Source organism: Gossypium hirsutum, chromosome A08 (assembly GCF_007990345.1).
Source record: "Gossypium hirsutum isolate 1008001.06 chromosome A08, Gossypium_hirsutum_v2.1, whole genome shotgun sequence".
Lineage (NCBI taxonomy): Eukaryota > Viridiplantae > Streptophyta > Magnoliopsida > Malvales > Malvaceae > Gossypium > Gossypium hirsutum.
Genome location: NC_053431.1, coordinates 107111882 through 107128986, shown reverse-complemented (window position 1 = coordinate 107128986; position 17105 = coordinate 107111882). Strand labels below are relative to the sequence as shown.

Genomic DNA, 17105 nt, shown 5'->3' with positions numbered 1-17105 from the left:
AGAATTCGCCATTATCTTCCATTAAATCTAAAATCATGATTTTATTTCAGCCGTTAGTTTGCAAAATATTATACGTTGCAGAAGCTTTTAAAAACAGTTCGCTTCCTTTTAGGTATTTTGTTAAAACATGCATTTCCTTTAAAAACTCGAATTTTTACCTACTACTAGCAGTCATAATCATAAAAAAGTATAAAACCCAAATTTAATCCAAAATGAGTAGAGGCCATATTACATAAAAATTACCCAAAATAAAATTTAAAGCCATAGATAAGTACAAGATAAAGTCAATGGGTCGTGTGGCCACCATCGAGTCCTCTGCTGTACAAATCCATCTATGTCTGAGGATTAACTGTACGGGTAAAATAGAAAAGTGAGTTTACGAAAACTTAGTGTGATCCCCAGCATACAAATAGACAAACACAGTCTAGGCTTAAGCCATTTTTAGTACAGAATCAATCATGCAGTAGGGCATTGGCCCATTACAGTATCAATAATCAGTACAGTCACAGATATGCAATATTAGATCCTACCCAACTAGCCTCTACACTCTATCTCCGTCCAACCTTACACTCCATGTGGGGATATAATTAACCCACCCAACCCTATACTCCAAAAAGTACAGAATACGACACTACCAGTGGTTTGCAGCTGAGCTGCCAATATTAGGCTCGAAGCCATCAGTAAGTCTCAGCTGTGCTGCTAGTATATTAAGCTTAAAGCATTTCAGTACACTTCTTCCACATATATCATCCCATCCCCATGCAATGCAACATACATCATGGCATACTACCACATAGTGTCATACATATAATCAGTACGGTATTACAATCATGCTCAGTAAACAGTTATGCATACATCATTCAGTCAATTAGGGATTAAATCATTGCTTACCGACCCCACAAAGGTTCACAGTCGTCTCGGGTGACCCGTGCAACCTTAGCAAACAAATTAGTAAATTGGGCTCACACGCCCTAACGATCTACCCTTGTGGGCCCACACCCCCGTATAGCCCACAAGGCCCAATTTGGCCTTGGCCGTGTGGATCACACGGCTTGGCCCAGAATCCCACACGTCTGTGTGGCCCACATGGCCCAAATTGGTCGAGCCCATGTGTCACACACGGCCCACCTAGCCATCACACGGTCGTGTCATGCACACACGGCTTGGCTCGTCGACCACACACCCGTGTGGCGTAAACATAATGGTTTTTGGCTTTCACCAAAACCTTATTTTCTATGCTTCCGAGTATACATCTGGTTAGATTTCGACGCGTAATCACTTCCGAGCACTCCAGAACCTATAATCGACCAAACGAACCCCAAGGTAAGTGCTTGGAATGACATTAATTCGAATCAAAAGTGATAGACAACCCTCTTGAAATAACTAAAACTTTTACCTTAAGACAAGTTACTAAGATACAATTGTTACAACACCGATAAAACAACTCCAGCACCCTGTTCTTCTCCTAAACATAGCATATATTGTTAACTACCATAAACCAACATCACTAGGCCTCAATTCCAACCGAAGAAGAACGAAAAGATTACTTACCAGATGAAATTAACCACAACTGCAAAAACGATCGATCAAGTGAACCAACAGGAATGCACCAAATGAGGAACGAAAAAAAATGAAAAGGGAAGAAAGAAAGTTGGCGTCAGGAACTTGCAGAGGAAGAGAAAATAGAAATTTTTTAAAAATAGAATTCAGATAAACTATCAAAACTACCTAAATCCCCCAAAACACTCCCACTACCCCTCAAATTCCCTAACAACTGTCCACCACACTTCACTAAACAGAATTTCAACTTTACTTAAATACTTCCAGTCAACCGAGGCAAAAATAAATTCTATCGCTTACACAAAGACTTGAACACCAGACCTAAATCACACCAACACACATCTTAACCATCAGACCAGCAGACCCATTCTCATATATTCTTACTAGCAATTAAACTTAAGCCTACTAAGCCAGGTTAAGGCTTTACTTAGAAAAATACAAAAATTTTCTAGGACAAGGCTTGAACTTAGAACCTCACACACAAACCCAGAATACTTAATCACTGAAGCAAATATAGATTTATGTGTCACACATACGAAAATAAATATATGAGATTTTGGAGCATTACAACTCTACCCCCTAAAAGAAAATTTCGGCCTCAAAATTTATCTAATCAAAATAGGTGAGGGTATTGCTGACGCATCGTATCTTTAGGCTCCCACGTAACCTTCTCAGTGCTATGATTATGCCAGAGAACCTTAACCAGTAGAATCGACTTCCTCCTCAGAACTTTTACATTCCTATCCAATATCTGTACCGGCTCCTCCTCGAAGGTCAGGTCTGACCTAACCTCAATCTCCTCAACTGGAATAATATGTGATAGATCAGAACAGTAGCGCCTTAACATAGAGACGTGAAACACATCATGAATCCGATCCAACTCTAGGGGTAGCTCCAACTGGTAGGCAACTGGTCTCACTCGTTTCAGTATATGGTATGGCCCAATAAACCTAGGGCTCACCTTGCCCTTCCAACCAAATCTCAGTACCTTCTTTCATAGTGAGACCTTAAGAAACATAAAGTCTCCTACAAAATACTCGATCTCATATCGCTTTAAGTCTGTATACGACTTTTTCCTATCAGAAACCGCCTTTAGACAGTCCCTAATCAGTCGAACCTTATCATCAGTCTTGGAAACCAACTCAGGACCCAACACTTTTCGCTCACCCAATTCAGTCCAGCACAAAGGAGTACGACACTTACGACCATATAGAGCCTCATAAGGTGCCATCTGTATACTCGACTAGAAGTTGTTATTATAAGCAAACTTTGCAAGCGACAAGCACTCCTCCCAACTGCCATGGACATCAATTACACAGCTTTGTAACATATCCTTCAGTATCTGAAATACTGATGTACGTCAAATACGCTTTACATCCCTTACGAACCAACATTTCATCTCTTAATGCAGAAATCATATTCGACAAGTAGTTTTGACGTTCCCCGATTACAACTACCTTGTGTCCTCTTCAGTTCATAGTACAACCCGTTGAGTGGCATAATCTAAGCTCACTCGGTGGTGGTGCAGTACCAATACCCAGAGCTTGTATCTAATCAGACCTCTGTGGACACTCTCTAATACAGTGCTCTAATGAACCGCACTTCAAACAAGCCCCAGTTCTTTTCCAATACTCATCCAGATGGCATCTACCACAATCAATACATGATGATTGTCTAGTAGTAGAAACAGGAGCCCCAACTCTGCTCGGTCTATCAGCTCTGGCCTTTTTCTTAAGCCTCTGTACGGAACTCAAAGGCTCCAACACCCTCTTGTTCCTACCTCTATCTTTGTCGCAGTTTTGGCGTTCAACGCGCTTAACCTTCTTAGCAATCTTGGCATTCTCAACCAAGGCAGAAAAATCCCGCTCCCTCTGCGGAGCTAACAGAACCCTCAAATTAGCTTTGAGGCCATCCCCGAAGTGGACACACCGCTCATACTCAGTCGCCACCATACCTCGTGTATAGCGACTCAGTCGTAGAAATTCGGCCTCATACTCAGCCACAGATAGGTCCTCCTGAGTCAAATTCAGAAACTCCCTCCTACGAGAATCCACATAACTGGCTCCCATATATTTCCCCTGAAAGGCAGTCTTAATGTACTCCCAGGTCAACCGTTCGGGCTAAGTGCCCTCCTTTACAGTAAGCCACCACTGATATGCCTCATCATGTAGTAGCGATACAACACCATTTAATTTCTGCTCGAGGGTACAGTCCAAGTCATCTATAATTTGATCTGTGGCCTCTATCTGGTACTCAGCCACATTAGAGGCGACCCCAGCAACACCTCTGAATATCTCAGCTCCATTAGACCAGAGTCAATCTGTAATCGACCCTCGGCCTCCAGCTCTAGTATTGGGCTCAGCGACTCTCTCCAGAATCCGTAACATGGCTTGGGACAGTGTGTCGTCCCCAGCCTCACGATCATGAGACCCAAATCCTGTCTCAGTCACCGATGAAATATGTCTCTCACTAGTATTCAAATTAGGCATGCTGTCTGACGATAAGGACCCAGCTCGAGCCCCTCTACGGCCTCTACCACGGCCTCTAGTACCTTGTCCGCAGTACCTCTCGTGCTCATTATCTAAGCGAGTTTATCTGGTTTAACAGTTTTATGTATCAGTTTACAGTTCCAGTAGTTATTAACAAAGTTTTATACAAAACAGTATTAGTAGTTCAGAATTCATATTCGTAAAGCGTAGTGTTTATCAATTTTACTACAGTCTCAGTATACACTACTAACATATTTGCAATACAGTTTATTACCTACAGTAGTCTCAGTATTTACTACCTATAATAGTTTCAGTTTGAAACAAATAATAGTTTCAGAGGACTTACAAGATCGGTGCCGGGGACTCGATGTACCACACGTTCAGTGAAATATTCCAATGTTCAAAAATCAGTTAAAAATAAAATTTTCTTTTTAAAACCCAAATACACAGTCGAGTTTTGCAACCTACTCTTATACAACTAAACGTAACACCCCAAACCCGACCTGGACTTTATGGCCGAATGTGGTGATGTCACATAGAAGTGTGTACGAAATCAGTCTCGTTTGCTAAAAATCATTTTTCCATTTAGAATTCACCATTATCTTCCATTAAATCTAAAATCATGATTTTCTTTCAGCCGTTAGTTTGCAAAACATTATACATTATGGAAGCTTTTAAAAATAGTTCGCTTCCTCTTGTGTATTTTGTTAAAACATGCATTTCTTTTGAAAACCTGAATTTTTACCTACTACTAACAGCCATAATCATAAACAGTATAAAACCTAAGTTTAATCCAAAATCCATAGAGGCCATATTACATAAAAATTACCCAAAATAAAATTTAAAGCCATAGATAAGTACGAGACAAAGTCAAAAGGGTCGTGTGGCCACTATCGAGTCCTCCGTTACACCAATCCACCTATGCCTAAGGATTACCTGTATGGGTAAAACAAAATGGTGAGTTTACAAAAACTCAGTGTGATCCCCAACATACTAATAGACAAAGACAGTCTAGGCTTAAGCCCTTTTTAGTACAGAATCAGTCATGCAGTAGGGCCTTGGCCTATTACAGAATCAATAATCAGTACAGTCACAAATATACAATATTAGATCCTACCCAGCCAGCCTCTACACTCCATCTCCGTCCAACCCTACACTCTATGTAGGGGTATAATCAACCCACCTAACCCTACACTCCAAAAAGTACCGAATGCGGCACTAACAGTGGTTTGCAGCTGAGCTGCCAGTATTAAGCTCCAAGCCATCAGTAAGTCGCAGCTGTGCTGCTAGTATATTAGGCTTAAAGCCTTTCAGTACACTTCCTCCACATATATCATCGCATCCCCATGCAATGCAACATATATCATGGCATGCTATTACATAGTGTCATGCATATAATCAGTACGGTACTATAATCATGCTCCGTAAACAGTTATGCATACATCATTCAGTCAATTAGGGATCAAAGCATTGCTTAATTGCTTACCAACCCTACGAAAGTTTACAGTTGCCTTGGGTGACCCTTGCAACTTTAGCAAACGAATCAGTAAATTGGGCTCACACGTCCCAGTGATCTGTCCGTGTGGGCCGACACGATAGTGTAGATCACACACCCTGGCCCAGAATCCCACACGCCCGTGTGGTGCACTCGTGTTGGCCCACAAGCCTGTGTAGCCCACACGGCCCAAATTATCGAGCTCGTGTGTCAAACACGACTTACCTAGCCATCACACGCCAGTGTTCAATCACACTGCCTACCACACGGGCGACCACACACCCGTGTGGCATCGACAGAATAGTTTTTGGCTTTCGTCGAAACCTTGTTTTCTGCACTTTCAGGTACACACCTGGTTCAATTTCGACACGTAATCACTCCTAAGCACTCCAAAACCTATAATCGACTAAACGAACCCCAAGGTAAGCCCTTGGAATGACATTAATCCGAATCAAAAGTGATAGACAACCCTCTTGAAACAACTAAAACCTTTACCTTAAGACAAGTTGCGAAGATTCAATCGTTACAACGCCAATAAAACGACTCCAGCACCCCGCTCTTCTCCTAAACACATCATACATTGCCAACTACCATAAACCAACATCACTAGGCCTCAATTCCAACTGAAGAAGAACGAAAAGATTACTTACCAGATGAAATTAACCACAATCGCAAAAAGCGATCGATCGAGTGAACCAACAGGAAGACACCAAACGATGAACGAAAAAAATGAAAAGGGAAGAAAAAAAGTTGGCATCAGGAACTTGCTGAAGAAGAGAAAACATAAATTTTTTGAAAATAGAATTCAGATAGACTATCAAAACTACCCAAATCCTCTAAAACATTCCCACTACCCCTCAAATTCCCTAAAAATAGTGCACCACACTCCACTAAACAGAATTTGAACTTCACTTAAACACTTCCAGTCAAGTTAGGCAAAAATAAATTCTATCGCTTACACAAAGACTCGAACACCAGACCTCAATCACACCAACACACATCTTAACCACCAGACTAACAGGCTCATTCTGATATATTATTACTAACAATTATACTTAAGCCTACTGAGCGAGGTTAAGGCTTTACTTAGAAAAATACAAAAATTTCCCAAAACAAGGCTTAAACTTGGGACCTCACACACACACACCTAGAACACTTAATCACTGAAGCAGATACAGATTTCTGTGTCACATATATAAAAATATATGGGATTTTGGAGTGTTACACAGACCTAAATTGAGCATACAAAGCATTTAAAACAAACCAGGAACAATTATGGGTTAAAATGAAACTTTTACAAAAAAAGATTTGAGTAAAAGTGCAAACAAGGGTCACACAGTAGTGTGACAGAGCTCTACCCATATGGCTCAAGAACATGTCCGTGTGGCTAAACCGTGTAACAACCTATACCCGTGTAACTCTGGGTCACACGACCTTGTCGCAAGGCCGAGTAACTCTTTGAGGCCGTTTGAATAAACCTGCACCAAAAATCAAAGAGGCCAAATGGCCGTGTCATGCAACCAATTTTCTTTTTGAATATTTTCCCCATTAACTTTGCCCCAAAAATTTTATTCCCTTAACCCTCAAAACTTTTTATTTTTCCCTAAACTTTTACTTTTCACCATTTACCCCAAATAAAAAATTATAAAAAAATCTAAACCTAAATAGTAATAATTTTAATTATATATACTACTTATATTATTAAATTAAATTTCACATTTTTTACTATTTATATTATTGATTTGTTTAATCATATTAAATCTAAAATTGAATTATTGATGATGTCATAAAATATTCGTATTAAAATTTTATGTTGGTATCGATTTCACATTTTATCTTTAAGATAATTTTTATTAAAAAATCACATTATTTTATATTTAATATATTTTTTAATTTCAAAATATAAAATGACAGAAATCAAAAGATAATTGAAGCAACTAAGCAAACAAAGAAGTTAATTTTATATAAAATATTAATAAATTAATTATGAGATGAAAGTTAATAACAAATTTGATTACGGTGGGCAAATTTAATTACAGTAGTGATTACAAGGACCCAAAGTTATTTTTTTTAAATTTAACTCGAACAAATATATTTGGTTTGATTCGATTCGAATTTCATCTTGCTCGACTCGATTCTAGAAAATTTCAAATCGAGTTAGGATGATAAAATAAGATTCATCAACTCGATTAACTCGAAATCTTTTCATTCGATTCGATTCGATCGAATGCTCGCCTCTAATTAAAACAATTCAACTATGCCTTAACCATATACCACCATAAACCCTTAAATACATAACATATAACCATGCAAAACTCAAACCACAATCAAGAACCAAAATACCAATATTCAAGATTGACTAAAAATGAATCACCTATATACATGCTACAAAACCAAGTTTTAAACTATATAAATACTATTGAATCAATACCAGGATAGTGCAAGCTTCTCGACGATCCACCTGACATTACAAGGAAAAAGGAAACAAGGTAGTAAGGATTACAAATGCTTAGTAAGTTCATAGGTATTAAAACCAAGTAACTTACCTCAATTTATTATCAATCAACATCTCAATTCACATATATTTTCACATATATATCATCTAATCATCATATCATCTCATTTCACAAATAGACATTTCATTTCACATTTTTCTTCCATTTCTTATTCATTTACCATCTCAATATCATATACCACATCTCATGTTCAATTTTCCAATTTCATGGATTTCAAATGCTTATTCATTATCATACTTTTTTTATTTTTTATCTCCCTATTAATGCGACTTGGATGGATACACGGATCCAACCAACACACCAGTTCGGCACTCAGTGCCTCATCAGATAAATCTGAAGCAAATAATTACGCCCAGTGCTTATAAATAGTTTGACACCCAGTGTCTAATCGGTATAACCGAAGCAATTTGGCACCCAGTGCCTCATTGGCTCGTAGTCAAAGTAACCCTGAACTCTTCCTATCCTATGACATGCCAACTATATCCGACTCTACCCGAACAATTAATAGGGTATTCGTTACTCAATTTATTATCAATCAACATCTCAATTCACATATATTTTCATCATTAAATCATTCATCCATACTCATGACAACATCAATCATCTCTATATGCATTCAATTACACATTTATATATATACACATTTTTCACATATATTCATTTCGTTCATTATCACTATCAATACGTCTAAATTGAATCAATTTAGTTAATTACATCAAATCATCACTTTATCATATAAAAAATCTTAGTTCCAGTCCAATTTAGGGTCAAGTATTTAATTATTTCAATTTGTAATTCATCGTATTAATTTAATCATTTAACTTACTTTTTTATATCTAATTGTAAATAATCAAAATTATAATTAAACATAATTACAACTATAATTCTAAGTGCATAAAAATTTAACTCAAACATACCACATGAACTTACTTGGTCAAGACAACAAACAAACAACTCTCTAAGGACTAATACGTAATTTTTGTTATTTCCCCAATTATCTTTAATTTGGTCCAATTTTCGATCTATTCAATAATTAAATTCAATTTATTAATTCAAACTCTCTTATTTCAACCAATTATAAACAAGTATAAACTCAATTTAATTATTTGGTTGTCCTTAAATTTTAGCATTTTATTTAATTTAGTCCCTAAAACCGAACTTACTACATCTTCCAAATTTAACTCCAAATTTTAAATCCACTTCAATTATGTCTATATACATCCTCTTATTATCACAATTTACAAATATTTCATACCAATTTTAATATATTCACAATTTAGTCTATAACTCAAAACTAACAAAATTTACTTAACAAATTAATCTTATTTCATTTCTAAGCTTCAAAATTTACCATATACATTAAAAAACTTCAAATAATATTAATTGAAACTTTTTAAATCTTTGACAGTTTTGAAAATGAAGATACGAGTTAGCTGGACCTAATTGCAACGATATTAAAAACATAAAAATTATGAAAAACCGGATTTGAAAAGCTTAGCATGTAAGAAGAATTCCTTGGCCGAAATGGAGAAGCTCCAAAAATGGCCATTCGGTTGGAAAAAAAAGTGAAGAAGATGACTTCATTTGTTTATGTTTTTAATCTTTTACTTTATTTATTTTAACTTAATTTAACAAATATTTAATTATAAATATTCAACTATCTCATACTTTAACAGGTCACTAAGATCAAAATGGTTTAATTGACATATAAGAAATTAAATAAATTTTAATTATGCCTTTTAACGAATAATAACTAATACTGATTAATTTTTATAATTTTTACGATTTAGTCTTTTTTTCCTTAATTACTTAATTAATCATCAAAATTACCGGACCAAACCTCAATTCACCTATATAAAAGCTCATGAATATTTAATAAAAATATTCATGGGCTCGATTTACAGAAACAATGCTCCGATATCTCATTTTTTAAAACCACTTAACTTTCGAAACGCACAACTTGTACCTTGACTAACTAACCAATTAATAAAATCCATTAAATCACTGTTTGCTATTATACTATATTTAACTCATAAATATTAATTAAATATATCTATGGACTCTCTCGTCAGAATTGTGGTCCTGAAACTATTGTTTCCGACACCACTGAAAAACAGGTTGTTACAAAACAAGTAAAATAGAGAAGATCAAATACACAAATATTTACGTGGAAAACTTCTCTGAAGAGGATAAAAAACACAGGTAAAGGAGGCTTCGACTTTTCACTAAATGAGTAAACAAACAAGAGTACATTATGGAGAAAATAACTTAAATGTATTAAACGTACAAAACTAAACCCCAAAAAACAAAGTCCTAACTCGGGAACAAAATTCTTTTCATAGTTACCACGAAACTCTCACCAAAACTCATATGTGACTACATCTTATTGTCCTCAAGAAAAACCCTTGTTAATTGACATGTCTAAATCAGGCTTACAAAGGCCTTCTAAATAGGCTTAATACTAAGGGCTAAAATGACTAAAATAACCCTGTAGTAATCAGAGTCCAATTGGGATAACAAGTCCTTTTGAGTTGTACAAAACATGGCTGCATAACATTAGGAATCTTCGTGACGCGTGATGTGCTGGCTTTCCTCCTCACAACGTCGTCACCACATCCATTGCCCAAAAAATTGTGTCGCCCCGACATCGGGAAGTATAAAAAATAGTAAATAATAAAATAGGTGAAGGACTTATAACATACAAATGAAATAAAGGTACAAAACAAAATCTCTAAAAAAACTTCACGAGTATAGCTTTATGTGTATAAAACTTCCATCTTATAGATTAATATGAGATGATTTTATTGTAGATACACATTATTCAATATATAGATTTTTTATTGTTTATTTTGAATTTGTTTAATGTAAAGGAATTTTTATTTATGAAATATATTGATGGGTATTTTATATACTTGATAAATATTTATATTTAAATTATTTATTAAATTTCATTCATTTAATATTTATAAACATATTTTCAAAAATATCAATAAATCTATAACTATACATCCAAACAAATCAATACAATTTCTATAAGAAAACACTATGCACTTTGATAAGATGGTGATACACTGGAGAGCAAGCAAGTAAGAGTAGGGATTCAACCCCTTATATGTGTAGATACTCAATTTTGGCTACTAACTTTTTATCCTTAAAATAAAGAATATTATGCTTCAGGAAATTATACTACCAAGCGTATCTCTTTTAGAGCAATAACTCTTGCTTAAAATAGTTGTTGTTCAGAGCAAATGTTGTTCGAGAATAACTATGTTCAGAACAAGAGTTTAATTAAAACAATTGTTATCCAGTGTAGTTGATATTTGAGAACAACTAAAGTTTGAAATAACTTTTATTTAGAATAATAGCATTTTAGGAATAGTTACGTTTAGAACAACTATTATTTGGAACAACTTGGATTTAGAAGAATCGTGTTTTTTTGGAAGAGTCATTATTCATAACAAAATTTTCCAAGAAAAGTATTACCACAAGACAACTCTTATTCAGAACAACCTCTACATTGAGAACAACTATGTCGAGAACAACTTACATTTGGAACACGTCAAAATAATCATTACTCAAGAACATCCCATCTAAGAACAACTATCGTCTTACGTTTCAAGATATGTTCCACGAAAAATGTTTCACGTAGTACCACTTCACCACAGTAGAAGAAATGAAAGTAGCCCCATAATATGGCAGGGTTCTTAGGTTATCTTCACTTTTGAGATGTTCCGAGAGCTTAACTTGGTGGATCATATATGGAGGTAGTTAAGAGTTCTCCTCTTAACCTTTTTTTGTAACATTGAGTGTTTTTCTCTCCTTTCAAAAACACAATGAATTCTTCTTCACTGTTCACCATCACTAACAAAAACTTTCACAATCCCTTATTAATAATTAATGTAATGTTAACTGAAAATTAATTACATTATTCATATTAATTACCATCATTTTAACTCTTATTCTTGAAACACTATAAATAGAAGTCTTTCAAAACAAGTGAAAAAACTCGAAACTTTTGGCATTTTCAGTATTTGAACTCTGAAAGGGTTCTCTCTAAAATTCTCTCAATTTACTTGTTTGTTAAGCCTGATTGTTAGCTATGTTTAACTTTTTGTACCTCACCATCTGTGATGTGCTCAATGTTACCAAATCTACTTGAGTCTTCTCCTCTACCTTCTTCCAGTACATCATATTCACTTGTTTGTAACACTTTTTCTCTCCATCAAAAGAACCCTTTGGAATATGCAAGCACCTTTTATACCTTTGTCAATCTTATAATCATATTCAATAACTTGTGTTTGTGTTATTTTCTTTTTCTCCTTTTTGTTTATAATATAATTATAATTTAATTTACTTACAACTTAAGCATGAGGTTATAAAGTAGGTAAAAAATCTTAGTCATGCCGTAGTATTTCTTAGAAACGTTTCACGATTTCATATCATATATAAATATCAGTCATGCCATTTAATTTCTATAACTTAAAAAAATATTTTATAACTTTCTAATTAAAAAAATATTTTATAACTTTCTAATTAAACTATCCTTTCAAAATATTTAATTCTAAAATATCTTTATTTTTGTAAATTGATATATATATTCCAATTAAAATTTTAATTTTAATTTTTTAAATTACTCCTTAAATTCTTTTTTAGATAAATATTACCTTTTTTAAAATTAATAATCGGATTGGGCTTATATAATAATTAAAATATAAAACAAAGTTCAAAATTTATCAAAACATTACTGAAGGTCAACACTCAAAATGGCCCGTTAAATAAAAATTCTTAGATACTAAAAAAATAAACACAAAATTCTAGAAGTGTAATTATTCCCATCGTCTTAATGCCCAATTAGAAAAATTCTGACGCTGTCTTTCCATCATTCTGTCATTTCAATTTTAATGGCGTTACCGTTTTCAAAGGAAGCTTTATTCCTTATGACTTTTGATTTGTTCATTTTGAAACTTCCTTACTTTCTCTCCATCTCCTTTCTTCTTCAATCCGATTCTCTCATGCTGTCATTTTCCATTTGGTTTTTGGCATATCTGGGGACACTCTCGACCGGGTACATCTCCTCCTTCCTCTTCAAAGTTTCTGTTGCTAAAATATGGGCTAAAACATTTGCTGTTCTTGGGATATATTCGAACCTTAGATTTTTGGATCTAGTCTTTAACTGATGAATGCCATGTATATAAGCCCCTATCTGCTATTTATCATACCCTTTAGCCTTGCATTTCTTTATTATCGATAAAGAATCACCCTCAATGAAAATTTCTGGCCATTGCATGTCGATTCCGAACTAGGTTGCTTTACGGCAAGCAAGGGCTTCAGCAGCGAAGGCGGAGGACACTCTTTAATGAATCTCCGAGCATGATAGGAGGATGAGCCCTTCACTGTCTCTGACAACTATTCCAGATGCCGACTGATGATTCCTCTCGTCGTAGGCTCCATTGAAATTAATTTTTACTGTTTGGCCAGGTGGGCGTTTCCATTTTATTTCCTCCTTTAAACCTTTGGATGTTCTTTTTTCAACACCATTTAACTCTGTTATGTAGTTGTGGACAAATTTTGCTATCTCCTGACCAGATTTGTTTGTCTTTTTATGAATACGAGCATTTCTGTCTCCCTAGATGGCCCATAGCGCACAGCAAAATATTCTGCAGTGACTGGAAGGATGTTGAACGAAAACCCTGGTAAGCCACTGTTCAAATGCTATATTAGAGTCCTATATAAAATTCGAGGTTGATAAGCTCTCCAAGCTGACACTGATACAGGACATTCGTGGAAGAGGTAAATTCGAGGTTGATAAGCTCTCCAAACTGACACTGATACAGGACATTCGTGGAAGAGGTGGTCTATTGTTTCTTCTCTTTCACCACAACGGGGGCATGCGGAACTGTTTACTAGTTTTCTGTATACCATGTTAGCCCGTGTAGGCAAATAGTTCCATGAGATCTTCCGAATTGTAACTTTAATTTTGGTAGGTAGATCTAGGAGCCAAAGTTTTTTGTAAAAATCCTTGAAGTCGGTTTGTAAAGCATAAGCTCTAGGACTAGAAATTTGTAATAGTTTGTAGGCACTTCAAACCGAGTATTCTCCCGAAGGTTCCCCGCTCCACGTCAGAATATCAGCATGAGGTTCTTTCACCAACAGGATGCTAAGGATCTTTCCAGCTTCTACTTCTGTTAAGGTATTGACAATCAGCTCTCTCTTCCATTTCCTTTTATTAGAATCAATTAACTCAGCAACTTTAAAATCTGGCAAATTAAAATTACTTGATGATAGTCTAAAATTTCTTGAATCTGGAATCCAATTGTCATTAATAACTAAAATGCTCGGGCTCGAACCTACCTTCCAGCAACATCCTTCTTCCAAAATACCCTTAGTCGCCCATATACTCCTCCATACAAAAGAGTTGTTATTTCCTAATCGCGAGTTTAAAAAAACATCTTCTGGAAAATATTTTGCTTTAAATACTTGCGCAACTAAAGAATTTGGGTAATTTATGAATCTCCATCCTTGTTTTGCTAGTAATGCGATATTAAATTGGGTCATACTCCTAAACCCCATTCCACATTCCTCTTTAGGGCGACACAAATGTTTCCACTGGCACCAATGTATTCCTCTTTTCCCATGGCCTTTTTGCCACCAAAATCTAGCACAAATATTTTCAATCTCTCCACATAATGAATTTGGTAGAAGAAAGCAAGACATAGCATAAGTAGGTATTGCCTGTAGTATTGATTTAATGAAGACCTCATTTCCTTTTTGCGATGGAAGCCTAGTGCTCCAGTTTTCAATTTGCACAAAGACCCTTTCTTTTAAATTCTGAAAAGATTCTTTTTTTCGTCTACCTACAACATTAGGGAGACCCAAATATTTTTCAAGATTTGTTGAGCTTCCTATTCCTAGCCGTTTCGAGACTTCTTTTTTATTTTCTGTTGTATTTGAGCTGTAGAAGATCATTGATTTATTAAAGTTCACACATTGCCTGAACAACTTTCATATTCCTTGAGTATCCCTTCAAAATTGTTGAACCCCTGATTGTTGCTTCACCAAACAAAATGCAATCATCCGCAAAAAGTAAGTGAGATATCTATGGCCCTCTTCTGCTTGCTTTTGCACCTTTTATCAAACCCTCTCCCATTGCTAATCTCATCAATGATGAAAATACCTCGCTGCATATTAGAAAAAAAAATGGACTAAGGGGATCGCCTTGTCTAAGCCCCCTAGTAGGTTGAAAAGTTCCTCCCCTCCTTCTGTTGATATTTACTACATAAGAGACTGGTAATGCATTTCATAATTAATCCCACCCATTCCTTTGCGAAGCCCCTCTGTAACATTACTTTCTTTAAAAAAATCTCACTCAACTCTATCATAAGCTTTACTTATATTTAGCTTCACTGCCATATATCTTTTTTCCCGTCCGCTTTTGTTAAAACATGTGTAGAATTTCGTATGCTAAAAGCACATTATCAGAAATAAGTCTCCCTGGTACAAAAGCGTTTTGTGCTTTATCAATGCAGCTGCCAATAACTTCTTGTAAACGATTTGCTATTGTTTTTGCTACAATTTTATAATGACCATGCACAAATTAATAGGTCTAAAGCTAACTAATTTTGTGGGACTTTGGACTTTTGGAATAAGCACTATATCTGTTATATTAAAAGAGTCGAAATTCTAGTCCCTATTCAAGATGCCTAAGCAAAAATTTTCAACATCTTTACCTATCATGTGCCGGTATCTTTGAAAAATTAATGCTGGGAAGCCATCAGGTCCTAGTGCTTTTGTAGGCCCCATTCCTCTTAAAGCTGTCAGAACTTCTTTTACCGTAAAAGGATATAATAAAGCTGAATTCAACTAGGTAGAAATTTTTTTTTCAATGCCCATAAGAACATGAGAAGGGTCTTCAACTCCATTTGTTGTAAAAAGCTCCTGAAAGAATGAAGTAGCAGCCTTTTTAATCTCTGAATCGTCAGTAATTTCCTTTCCTTCATCCAATTCCAGCCTGTAAATCATGTTAGATCATCTACGAATTGAGGCGCATTTGTGAAAAAAGGTTGAATTTTTATCCCCAAGCCGAAGCCAATTTGCTTTTACCCTTTGTTCCCAGTACATTTCATCTTTATCAATCTCCATATTAAGATGAATTTTAGAATCAATAATTTTAGCCATTGTTTTATCATCCTTTTCTTTTTCTAACAGAATTGTGAGTTCCTTGGTTAACTTTCTTTTTAGTCCCTCTCTGCATCTTTTGATTGTGTTTGCCTATCTCTTCAAAAAAACTGCAAAATTTCAATTTTCTCTATTAACATGTCTGTTGATGATTCCCATTAAAGCTTTACTTCTTGTTCAAAAGTCTCCTCCATGGTCCACCACGCCTTAAATTTAATTTTTGGACTCCTTGTATACATGATTCCATTGTTTGTATTTAAAAAGAGAGGACAATAATCTGACATTGAATAAGGTAGATGTTGAATACTTCCTAATGGAGACAAATTAATCCATTTTTCGTTTGCAACTCCCCTATCAAGTCTCTCTTTTATGTTTGTTTTTTGTCAAGTTCCCCCTTTCTCATGTGAACCAAACCCCCGAGTAACCTATATCCGTCAGCTGGCATTCCTCTAAAACCTCTTGAAAGGCTTCCATTCTCCTCTGCTCCCTTTGAATTCCTCCCCTTTTTTCAAAGGAGTACATAATCTCGTTAAAATCACCACTTACTAGCCAAAGATGGTTTTGTTCTTGACCCAATTTTCTTAGTAGATTCCATGAAAAATTCTTCTTGTTCGAATAAAGTGAACCATAAAACCCCGTAGACCGCCAATATTCTTTAATAGAATCCTCTTTTATCATTACATTAATGTGGTTTTTGGATAAACTTCTCAAATTAATCGTGATATCACCTTTCCATGTTAAATACAGTCCACCACGAGACCCTTCAGCTTCAATGTCAATCCCAATTCATAAATCTACAACTCCTTCTAACCTGTTCTATACATTTTTTTATCAATTTTAGTCTCCATTAAGAAGACCATATGGGGATTA

General features: G+C 35.3%; 1 long non-coding RNA gene across 1 annotated transcript; it reads left to right on the top strand.

Moving 5' to 3' along the window:
• Window positions 1-12868: 12868 nt before the first annotated feature.
• On the top strand, window positions 12869-14210 carry LOC107929639 (uncharacterized). Its single transcript, XR_001692872.2, has 3 exons — window positions 12869-13125; window positions 13364-13753; window positions 13835-14210. It is a non-coding gene; the product is annotated as an uncharacterized lncRNA (long non-coding RNA).
• The last annotated feature ends 2895 nt before the right edge of the window (window positions 14211-17105 follow it).